Source organism: Octopus bimaculoides, chromosome 15 (assembly GCF_046866305.1).
Source record: "Octopus bimaculoides isolate indiv1 chromosome 15, ASM4686630v1, whole genome shotgun sequence".
In the NCBI taxonomy this organism is placed as follows: domain Eukaryota; kingdom Metazoa; phylum Mollusca; class Cephalopoda; order Octopoda; family Octopodidae; genus Octopus; species Octopus bimaculoides.
This window is the reverse complement of record NC_142942.1, coordinates 56,341,870-56,354,854: the sequence shown is the minus strand read 5'-3', so window position 1 is coordinate 56,354,854 and position 12,985 is coordinate 56,341,870. Positions and strand designations below refer to the sequence as shown.

The following is a 12,985-nucleotide window of genomic DNA, read 5'->3' as shown; positions in this document are numbered from 1 at the left end:
TTAACACCCCCGCCGAACCATGGATATCTTTATCGGAGTTAGTTTTATTGTAAGCTTTTGGACTACACTTCCGGTTTGAAGAAGACTCCTCCTCTTCTCTCTTTCTTCTGTCAGTCAGGGTGGTCCCGATAAGGGCTCAGCTGCAATGTTTGCCCTCTTCTGACCAAAACGTTACAAGAAAGTAAAGCGAGCCTATATATATATATATATATATATATATATATATATATATATATATATCAATTGATCTTCTCAAACCTCTCTTCTAGATTCAGAGTAAAGCTTAGTGCAAGGTTTTCGTTATAATCCTTGTTATCTTTATAATACTACCCCGAACCAGTCGCTGGTAGCAGAATTGCCGGTAAAGCGTTTAACGTTGCAATATTCTAGTGAGGGAACTTGACCCAATCCGAAATGCATATTTTTCTATTTGCTTTATCTCAGTTACTACTACTACTACTACTACTACTACTACTACTACTACTACTACTACTACTACTACTACTACTACTACTACTACTACTACTACTAATCTGAGTTCTTTTTTTAATTGACTAAAAATACTTGATGAAGTTAACATTCTTGACAAGGCTAATTGAAGATACGAAGTTGCAAGTGTATGAGGATTCGATAGATCCTATGGCAACACAAATGGATCAGTGACGTCAGACTTCATATGCATATACACAAGCGCGCGCACACACACTCACGAACACGTACATGAGTATGTATGTCTCTTTTATTTTTTTAATTATTATAAATCTTCCACCGAGAGGGGAATCGGTTTCCAACAAAGATACAATGCTCCATCTTTGGGATGAAGTTAACACAGACAAATTCACATTTGGAACTTGAGAAAAGTCTTGCATATTTTTACTGTTCCACTCACAGGTTGCACTTGTACGAATCAGCCGGTCGATTTCTCTTTCTGAGATTCCCAGTTTATCCAGATTATCCTTTAAGCATTTACTAACAAAACTTAGAGCTCCAATTATTATTGGTAAGGGTATGAATTCATAGTCTGGATATAGAAGCTGGAGGTTTCGAAGCAGTATGTATGTATGTATGTATGTATGTATGTATGTATGTATGTATGTATGTATGTATGTATGTATGTACGTATCAATGTATGTATGCATGCATGTATGTATGTGATTTCTCCTGCAAACTAGCAGCGATGTAGATAAAGTAAAACACTCTCTTTCGTCAGTATTAGGAAGAGTAAACAAACTTGAGATAGCTGCCTGCAATTCCTTAGTGTTTGCACAGTTGTAGGAGAAGAGAAAGAGAGAGAAAAGGTGGTGGTGAGAGAAAGAGAGAATCATTTCAGTTACGTTATGACTCCGTCTCCAGGTGAAAAGTGACCCGTTCAGTAAATAGACGAATTTTCTTTTAAAAAGAAATGTTAAATTTATGGAACAAGAATGGATTGTATGTTTTATCTTTTACTTCTTTCGGTATTTGACGGTGGCCATGCTGGGGCAGCACCTTCAAGGGTTTAGTCTAACAAATTGATTCCAGTACCTATTTTGCAAAGTCTTGTACTTATTCTATTGGTCACATTCACCAGCTCAGGAGGACGTAAACAAAACAACACCGGTGGAGAACAAACACACACACATACACACACACGCACGCACACACACACACATGCACACACACACATGCACGCACACAAACACGCACACACACAGACTCACAAACTTACAGACACACACACGCACACACACGCACACACACGCGCACACACACGCGCATAAACACACATACACACACACACAAACCCACACATACCCACACAAACATACACACACAACCCCCCACCCCAACACACACTTAAAGACATATATACGACGGGCTTTCACAAATTTTCTGCCTACCAAAGTCTCTGCCAACGCATTGGTTGGCCTGGAATTATGGTAGAGGACACCTACCCTAAGATGCTTCGAAGTGAGAGGGAACTAGAAACCATGAGGTTGCAAAGCGAGCTTCTCAACCATATTGACTGCGAATGACTTAATCGATAATGCACCACCATCTCGAAAAATAAATTGCAGCCTCGAGCCAAACTTAGAAATCAATGTTTTATCGTCTTTATAGGAAACAAGAAATGTTGTTGTATGATAAAGAAAAAACTAACTTGTCAATGCTAAAAATAAATGATTTGAAACATATCCATCGAAAATATTTTTCTAAGTGTCATTGGTTAGCATCTTGAAATTTCAATGATATGAATATTTAATACAAAGAAGAATAACTTGTTGAGTCGCGACATTGTTAGGAAACGCCTAGAACCCCCCCCCCCCCCCCATACACACACACACATACACCACTCACTCACTCACTCATTCACTCATTCACTTACTCGTTCGCGCTCTCTAGTGTTCAGAAAGTAATTAAGTGAAGAGTTTGAAATGTCGGTTTAAGCATCAAGATTCAACAAAGTTTGAACGTCTTTTTACATTAACAAACAGATTCACTTCCACTGTTTCGTAGCTTCACACGTGACGTTTAAGGAATGTCACGAAGAGACTCTGGAAAGAAACTCCTTTCAACCAGTTTTACTCCCTTCAACCGTAGATAGAACAACCATCGCCCATGTTTCGCTCAGTCATTTTTAACGTCCATCGACGGATAGCGAAGACTTGGCTTCAAAAATATGTTGTCTTTGAGGGTTCGTAGCCAGATCACTATCAAGAAAGTGAACCAAATTGAATCGTAGCATAATCAAACTGTTCCATCTTTCTCTGAGAACGCAAGATTCGTTACTCCGGTCAGTCATAATTGGAAGAATCGCAAAACGCATTTAAGTACGGATACAATAATGATGATGATAATATTACATCGACACCCCGTGCGTAACTGGTACTTAATTTATCGACTGCGAAAGGATGAATGGCAAAGTCGACCTCGGTGGAATTTGAACTCAGAACATGAAGACAAACGAAATGCCGCTGAGCATATCGCTCGGCGTGCTAACGATTCTGCCAGGTCACCACCTTAAAGATGATAATAATAATAATAATAATAATATTAATAATAATAATAATAATAATAATGATAATAATTTCAAATTTTTTGCCACAAGAGCAGCTTGGAGAAGGTGGGGATGAGTCGATTACATCAACCCCAATGTTCAACTGGTACTTATTTAATCGATCCTGAAAGGATGAAAGACAAAGTCGACCTCATACATGCACCCCCCCCCCACACACACACGCACGCACACACGCACACCCACACACACAGAGACACACAGACACACGCACACAAATACATATCGGACAGAACACACACAAACAACCCGCCTCGTATGCATATATTCATGGCTTGTTTCTTTAAGCATTTTATTCAGAAGTTTCTCATAGCACCGACCAATTTGTAATAAACTGTCGAGCATTCTCTCTGGGCAAATGCCTGGTTTAATCGAACGAAAGTGTACCTTGTGGTGTTCATGCCGTTTTAGTTACCCCAACACATATCCGTTTATATGTATATATATAATATATCCTTATATATATATGTATATACAATATATATGTGTGTACATATGCATACATACGTTCATGCCCTACACCCCCCCACACGCAAACATATATATATGAACGAATAAATGTATCACGTGTCGGTGCAGACAAATGAGGACCCAGCTGGTTGTAACCAAACCTTTAGTGAAAATCTATCCAGGTGTGAAGTGTTTGTTGGATATTGTGTTACCAACCTAGATACTCCTGTTTCTTGTTGTTTTCGCGCGTTTTCATTTAACGTTCATACATTTATTTCTGAGAAGTTGCTGAAAAAACGAAAGTGTCTGTTAGAGTTCGTTTTAAATCTTTATATTTTTATTTTTATTTTGCGGCTTTCCGGAAATCACAGAAAATATTTTTTGGTGTACCATATATGGAAAAATCATGAATTGTTGACTGACGCGAAGTAAAAAGGTTTTGAAAAAGTAGTGTTTAGATATTAAAAAATTCAAAAGCGCGTTGAAAACTATTTCTTATTTTGGTTTTTCATCAAACTCTTGTATAACGAAATCACGAATTCCATCTTAAATATTAGGATAGATTTTCTGATTCCTTAAATAATATTTTCAAAAATTTGCCACTAATTTTATACTTTTGTTGCACTGTGTGAAAAATACTTCTCTGAACAATAAATTCTATATGAAGTAAATACATTTTTATGAGCAAATGCTCGCACATACACAAATGTATGTTTATTTACATTATTTACAGGTTGATTTTGCTTTTCACCCTTTCAGATACCTGTAATAGTGCTCCTCAAAATTGCTGGCCCCTTAGCCAAAACGTGAAACCATCATTAAGCTGGAGTTTGGAACATAAACGGACAAGAATTTCGATGAGAACTTGTAATTTAGGCCACTTTAAAACAGAAAGTTCGTATCATAAAACTAGGTGGTGGTGGTGGTGGTGGTGGAGAGGGCGAATTAAGAAAAACGATGCATAATCAACAACAAACGTATAAACACAGGAATTTATTTCAATAAACTTACATTACTGTTTTATGAACGAAGGTGCGAGCCAAGCTGTAATGCCACTGTTGTAAGGCGTGCTTGTATTTTTTCAGTTATATCAAACAATCTTTAGCAAAACTTGTAACCGGGAAATTATGCAGGTGTTAACATTATAGCGACAAGAAATGCTTCCGTAGAGTCCATGCTTAAAATAATTCTCTTAAAATATTCTAGAGTCTTTAATGAAACTTGTTTCTCTTTTCAGGTTACTTGGAGTGCATTAGCAGTTCATGCGCAGATAAAGGAACCCAGTAGCTACGTAAGAAGCCTGTAAGTTGAAAAAGAATTCATAAGTCTGTCCATTTGTGATGTTTGAATTGTTACACGTTTCTTTAAAGACGTCTTTATTTTGTGTGGTCGAACGATATGAGGCAAAGTATAGGGATTCAACGAGTTGGGTTTGCGGGATTAAGTTGTCACGAACAAAACTGATCGGTCTACAGTTTCATTTTCCATACATGTGTAGTTTTGTCTGCTTAAATATCGATTTCGTGTTTTTCTTTCTGTGTGTGTGGGGGGGGGGGAGGGGGAGAGAAAGAGAAGAGAGAGAGAGAGAGAGAGAGAGAGAGAGAGAGAGAGAGAATGGACCCTAGTACATAACTGGTAGTTTAGCGATTATCGGAAGGAATCAACTGGAACCCTCGTCGTCGTAACTTACGGAGTGCCACAACTGTGTTTTTAGTAACATACCTAATTCCGTTGTTATGTGCTATCTATCTATCTATCTATCTATCTATATCTATCTATCTATCTATCTATCTATCTATCTATCTATCTATCTATCTATCTATCCAATGTTGTAAACATTGTCGAACAAACATACTCAATGTATGTGTTTGGCTTGTTTGCCCCTGTGAAGTAATTTGGTTTCATCTCGTTTGAGAGGAATTGACACCAGTCCCTGAACTGTTCACAAAATGTTACTTGCTCGACGGAAACAAAGTCTAAGTTCATCAGTGATCAATTTAACATCTCGGTATCCGGTGTAAAGCACAGGACTTCTGAGTTCTTGTGACAGCATGAAAATAGTTTTCGCTTTTTAATTGCCGAGTCTGGAGAAAGGGGCAATGCTCATGGCCCTCGCAGGCCCTCACTTAAAGGTTCTTTGCTGCTCACACCCATAGCCAATTACAGACAACAACAACAATTTATACATCTAAGTAACCTTTTCTATTTCACATAGTTTCAATACTAACATTTTAGATATTTTCAAGCTCCAGTTTCTGTTATTTTATTTTACAATTATAATGGCAACGTCATTGACTCAGTATAAAAGTGACAAAATGTCTGATGTACTTTTGATGTAGCAAGGTTTTAATGATTGTATATAACATCTTGTACTACTACCAATCAATTATTTATCATTCACAATTTCTACGAATGGCTGCGCTATTCATAATTTATAATTTCATAGAATGGAAATTAAATGCATGGGCTTATTGATTAAGTTATCCTATAATTCTTATGTATGTGAGACTGTAGATGCATCAAGTACAGAATATTTTTGCATTGACAATAGTATTCTCTACTCGGGTTGATAAAACCTTAAATACGACATTAACCTCTCGGCGAAAGTCATGATTCTTAGCAGTCACTGCTGCAGTGAATAGCCATCAGCAATTCCGATTTGTCTTTGAAAACTAATAATTCCATGGACCGGAATCGCCCCTACACAGAGAATACCTTTATTTTTAGAATGCATTTTCGTATGTACAAGTGATATTTTAAAAGCAATGTTAAACTTCCAACGAGATTCTATCTTCCCCGCCCTCTCTCTTTCCCGCCCTCTCTCTTCCCCGCCCTCTCTCTTCCCCGCCCTCTCTCCTTTCTTCCTCTCAACACGTGGCTTTCGACTGGGTCTTATTGCATGTCACTTCGGACAGCTGCCTTCAACTATGCTCTGGGTCGATCAGCGTCTTGTGAATGAAACTTGGGAGACGGTAACTGTACTAACCCCGTCGTGTTTTTGTGTGTATATGTGTATGTGCATGTATGCGTGCGCGCGCGCGTGTGCGTGTGTGTTCGTATGTAAATATTTAATTACGTAGAGATAAATCAAAAGTGAAAGAAGGAAGCATATAAACGTGTGCGTCTTATGCGCATATGCATACCTTCATATATATATATATATATATATATATATATATATATATATATATATATATATATACGTATACACATATACACACCGGCGCATATATGTTGTGTGTATGCGTGTATATATGTATGTGTGTGTGTGTGTATGTGTGCATAAATAGGCAAGTGTACCGGCGCAAACACCAGCATGGTAAAAACTAAATCTTTTAGGAAAATTGGTTTTGTACATGAAACGATTATGTCATTAAATAATTGTAAATTTAATACTTAACAAATATAAATTAGTCCAGGGGCGATAACTACGATATTTAGCACTATTAGGAAGGTAAATAGTAATGCATGGGAGATAACTCTGCATTTAGTCCATTTCCGTTTTAAAACTTTGATAAAATGGCGACCATACATTTTCTTGACAAGAGTATATTGGTCTAAACGCGCGCGCGCAGACACACACACTTGCACACCAGTTTGTGTGTTTAACCATTAAGAGAAAGAGATGATTTGGAAAGATTGAAAGAGAAAAAGAGTGAAAGAGAGAGAGAGAGAGAGAGAGAGAGAGAGAGAGAGAGGGGGCAAAGAGAAAGAAAGAGCAGGAGAGAGACATTGAGAGAGAATCATAGCGTAACTATACGATGTTAGGAGGAAATATGCTGGTAATATAACAGATGTAGTCTGAAGGCTTTGGTCGGCCCAATGCTAGAGTAGAAGACACGCAGTGGGACTGAACCCAGAACCACGTGGTTGAAAGCAAGCTTCTTACTACACAGACACTTAAGTATGTACATTTGAAAGCATTTATCGGCTTTTATCTTCTTTGATGAATGATTTGTACATATTTTCTCGTATTTTAATTAATTTCCCACTTTAGTATTGATGCTTTTAAAAAAGAAAATATGCTTTCAAGATTAAATACATTCGCTAAGGTTGAAGTATTGTAAAGTACGCACGCCTCCCCCACCAAGAAAATAAGTGAAGTCGAAAAAACGTGACCAGAAACGACGTATGTTGAGGTATGCTGTATTTGCAAACGTAAATGGTTTCGTTAAAATTTTTGTAAGCAAGGGGGATAACTCTCAGGGGAAATAACTATGGTACGTTACGGATAACATTATTTATTTATCTGCAGCGCGATATTTTCTTGGATAGGTGAAGACTCTGACATTGTTTTCCATGGGAGGCAGATGACTTCATGCCTTTTGTCAAGAACTTGATTGATTTCAATTGTGGAGAAGTGATGCAGATGGATAGAGTAGATTTTGGATAACTTTACAAAAACAACCAGGATACTTAAAAACCACTTCTATTCTATAAAATAAATATCACTTATCCAGTAAAAAGATATTGACTGCTGTTGAAACCAATTATACTATAAAACACACATATCTAACATCAGAATATTTATTCGCAAAAATCAACATTTTATGTTAGTGTTTGTCCTGCGATTCATGCAAAGTAGAGAGTCGCCTCCCCTGCATCTGTTTTGGGCAGTTGACTAAACATGCACGAGCCGACTACCAAACGCACACACACACACACACACACACACAAACACACACACACGCGCGCGCGCGCGCGCACGCACGCACATACATACATACATACATACATACATACATACATACAAACATACATACATACATACATACATACTTACATACATACACAGCATGTTTGAAAAGAAGGCGAGATACTTGCAACACACCTGGACCATCGGTCAAGGTGTGTTGGATACCTGAATTCTGAAAAGGATAAATGCGCGGATTATCCGAAATGTTTGCTCTGTGGGTCACATCCAGGCCTTTGGCCGTCTATATGGCTCCTTGAACAAAAGTCAACAGGAGCTACACAAACACCAACTAATTACTGAAACAGTTACATATATATTATACTAATTACAATACAATTGTTCACAGAACACGTCGGCCTTTGAAATCTAATTTGCCACGACTAATTAACCTAGTTATTTCGCTGTTTATTTTGTAGTAGAGTGTGTTATGCTGTTTGCCATTAGTCTAGATTTTACTTGGAGATGCAAAATGACCCAGTGATTAAGGTGTTGGGGATATTGATTCTTGTGTCGTGAGTTCGTTTTCATCTGTAGTCAATAACGGGCCTCGACGTGGTCACTCGAAAGTTCTAGAAGCAATTGTCATATTCCTCACATTTTTTTGTTTTGGACAATTGGCTTTTACATTATATAATCTGGAATACACTAGGTTTGAGAAACAGATTAGAAGGTTATGGGTAGGCTGTCTTTGATCGTAGACCGATAATCGGTGGTGATTTGGTTAGAAAAAATCCCCTGCCACGGTCGACCATCGACGCCAAGAAGAACTGCTACGGGTCACTTTACCTCAAAGTGTGTATGCATGTGACCGGGGATCACATGTAAACGTGTGTTCTCATTGAAACTCCGAATACAAACTACTTGTTGGTCGGAGCCGTCTATAACAGCAACAGCGAAGGAAACGAAACAACTAACCATACAATCTGTCCTGAGTTGTGGAAACATTATCTGATATTTCTAAGGTCATTGACCACCAAAACAATCGATCCAAAAGAAGATAGAGGGACCAGAATATCTTAGGGCTTTTCATTTTGGTATACGCCACTGTTGTTCTTTTTTATGACGATGCTGATGGTGAAAGTGAAGGTGATGATGATGATGAAGATGATGATGATGATGATGATGACGACGATGATGATGATGATGATGATGGTGATGATGATGATGATGATGATGATGATGATGATGATGATGATGATGATGATAGCGGTACTTGTTCGATGATGACGTTGATGCAAAAGCATGAAATCCAGCAAACGAGTGAAAGAGAAATAATCAGAAAGGACAGGTGGACGAGACGGTGGCAGCCTTTAAAGATGAACTCGGCTTTGCTATTTTATCGCCGCATGTTTTTTTCACCGACTCTCACCAGTGTGAAAGGTTAAGCTGACCTTGGCGCAAATCGAACGGGCAAAAACGAGTGGATGAACGAAATAACGTCAATAACCTCTACACTGTTCCTCCATGTTGTTTTCTGATGACATTGTTCAATGAGAAGCAGCCATTGTCACAACCGCAACAGCTGTCATTCTTGAGCTTACTATCACTGCTTTGTTAGATTCTCTAGACACCCCCACGCAGACATACATACATACATACATACATGCATACACTTACACACATAACTACATACACACTTACATACCCACGTACGTATACGTATAAATATGAATATTTAGACAATGACACACGCACATATACTCACACACATATATTGATATAAACAGATTCTTATGTTTATACATACACACTGACTCCGCATATAGATATATACATATTACAAGTATATATTCAGATATCACACTCTCTCTTTCTCTCTCACTCACTCTTTTTCTCTCTCAATGTATATATATCAGTATATATATATATATATATATATATATATATATATATATATATATATATATATATATATATATACATACGTACATTTATATATAATTTCAATACGGAGCAAATAATTCACAAGAAAAAATAATTCACGAAAAATAATTTGCGAGCATACCATTGACTCTGCTATTATCTAGTGTAACAATTTAAAAATGGTAATAACAGAATCAATAATGTAGGTGATTGCAAGGCCCCATTAAATAGCTGAAGGATTAAAATTGATCAAAAAACATACTAAGTATGTCTACATGCTGGAAATAACAGTGAAAACTCTTATTTAAATCACCAAAACACACTGATAATAACTCCAGAAATCAACCACCGGAAGACAAACGGGCTAAGACAATCTCCCTTCGTACATTTAAGTATTTGGACTCACGTGGCAAATAGCCTCAGCTTCCCCAGCACGTGTTACCATGATGAAGACCCCCCCCCCCCCCAACCCGTTGTATTCAAGTCTGCGCTGCAACTGATTCGTTTTGCGCGGAAATCACACGCTATTATTTATACTTATCACCTTCAACATCCAGCATTTTACATATATATATATATATATATATATATATATGCATGTATGTGTGTGTGTGCGTATGTGCGCGCGCGCGAGTGTCTGTGCTTTATACATTTTATACTGATTGGGGATCTTAGCATATTCAAAAAGTCTGATTGAATAAACCTCAGCAGGCGTCACTTAAGGATCTACACATCCCATACGTTGGACAAATTCACGTTTACTTTTGAATACTTTTGGCCATAACTGTTTGTTGCTAACAACTTCATAATTTAACACACCTTATATTAACGCTTGAATTTATACATACATGCGTGCATGCATACATGTATAAACATACAGACACAGATATGTGTGTTTGTGTGTATGTATGCATTCAGTGCGTATGGGGGTGGATGTATTGCAGCTGTTGCATATTTTCTCTTTACCTCCCCAAATCAGTTTATCTATCTATCTATCTATCTATCTATCTATCTATCTATCTATCTATCTATCCACCCACCTACCTACTTACTTACGTAAGCACCCACTGAACCTATCGACCAAGCTACAAACACACCAACTGTTCACGGCAATCCTCTCTGTTTGTGTTTAGTAGCGGTCCTGAAACCTTTTTGGCACCACGTACTGTTTTCGGACAAAACAATTCTCCACGCACAAGGGAATCAATCGCATAGCAAAACGTAATGATGTGCACAGGATATAATTTAATTATTACATATATAATACAAACACACATGATGATGGCCGTCCACTCGTGACCGAGGAAGACCATTGCTGTCCTTCAGGAACATTATGCGCTCTAAGATTAACTTATATTTTGCATTTGTGGCTCCGTTGGTGGCTAATGAGCCCTGCTCTTGATAAGCATACAAGACTGCAAACATTGCAGACCAAGCTTTCCCCATTCACTATACTAGCCGTGCGCTTTCGCGCAGCTCGCTTAAGTTCTTCATGCTGGATACGTGCTCTCTGAAAGGTGTCGATCCCGTCCTTAACCTGCTTCCTCCATCCGTGGCGATGACAGGCATTGTTTTCCCAGTCAGTGTCCTGCATATCACAGGCCTTTAATGAGGACTTGGTTGATATTTACTGTTTGTTGATTGCAAACGCATACCCTTCAAAGTGGGAGGTAGCAATCGGGTTATTGGTCCTTGATAGACTGCTTTAACAATCAATGTTACTATCATCTCCGAACTTTCTACTAACACATCCATGCATAGTCTTCTGCTCATATAGGCTCATCCTTTCATCTGATGATATGTTGCGGTAGAGTCATGCGGCTTCTTTGGGCATGTATGTATGTACGTACGTACGTACGTATGTATGTATGTATGTATGTATGTATGATGCGAAATCACTTTACAGACTGCAATATTCAATAAAATAGCAATAGAATGTGTGTATGTATGTGTGCGTGCATGCGTGCGCGTGTGTTTGCGCGTGAGCGTGTGTTGAAGATGTTGGTAGTCATCTGGAAATGCCACTTGGAAAAATGCTACATAGAAGGCCTCCACAACGATGGGAAGACTATTTAGTTAAATGGTTTGGGCCAAAATGGAAAAGAAAAATTTGGAAGTGCACTGTGACCAGCGGTGTATAACAACACGCGAAGTTTCTTCAATATTAGTGTTAATGATGTAAAATGGACGCATCGGTGAAGGTACACCGTATATTCATCACTGGTAAATATTTCGAAAAAAAAAAACCGATACAACATTGATTGATAAATTAATCGTTAAGACTATAGACATTGTTGGTCAATTCATGGCCAAACTTTTTAACCCCGGAGCAATTACAGTGCTAAACGCTACTTAAAGATTTTATTCACATCACATTTTCTAACAATAAAGAAAACAAATTTAAAAATAAATTTCATCCTACGATTCGAAAAATGTACAGAAATCTTCGAAAAAAAAAATACAAAGAAAGGTTAAGAACCAAAAAGGAAACAAATAAAAAGTAAATAAAAAATAAATTCAAATCATTTAGAGAGAGTGAAGAAATTGGGAAACGCAAAAAGGAATACAAACAGATGCAGTAAGAATTAAGCACATTGTCATTGAATATGAAAATTGTACAATAATGGATTATCTAAGAACAATTCCGAATAATTCGTCATTATAGAATTATTTTCTTGTTTTTTATTTGCAATGTTTTAAAGATAGATTTTTTATCTTTTTGAAAATCTAGTTATCTAAAAAAAATTTATTTATTTTATTTTTCTTGAGTAAATATTTTAATAAGTTCTTTTTTCTTTTTTAATTTAATATCTTTTGTCGTTTTTCATTGTTAATGAAATGCGATTTATTTATTTATTTATTCTGCGAATAAGATCATTAGATAAAGTCTAGCGATGCATTTATTCTGTGGATAAATAAAA

At 37.3% G+C, this 12,985-nt stretch overlaps 1 non-coding gene across 2 annotated transcripts in view; it reads left to right on the top strand.

Annotated features, from left to right (window-relative positions):
* The window catches only part of LOC106881481 (uncharacterized), a 137,628-nt gene that overhangs the window by 111,440 nt on the left and 13,203 nt on the right, over positions 1-12,985 (top strand). For both annotated transcript variants that reach the window (XR_016244478.1, XR_016244479.1), the window contains one exon: positions 4,743-4,807. This is a non-coding gene — a transcript (uncharacterized LOC106881481). The remainder of the gene's footprint in view (positions 1-4,742; positions 4,808-12,985) is intronic.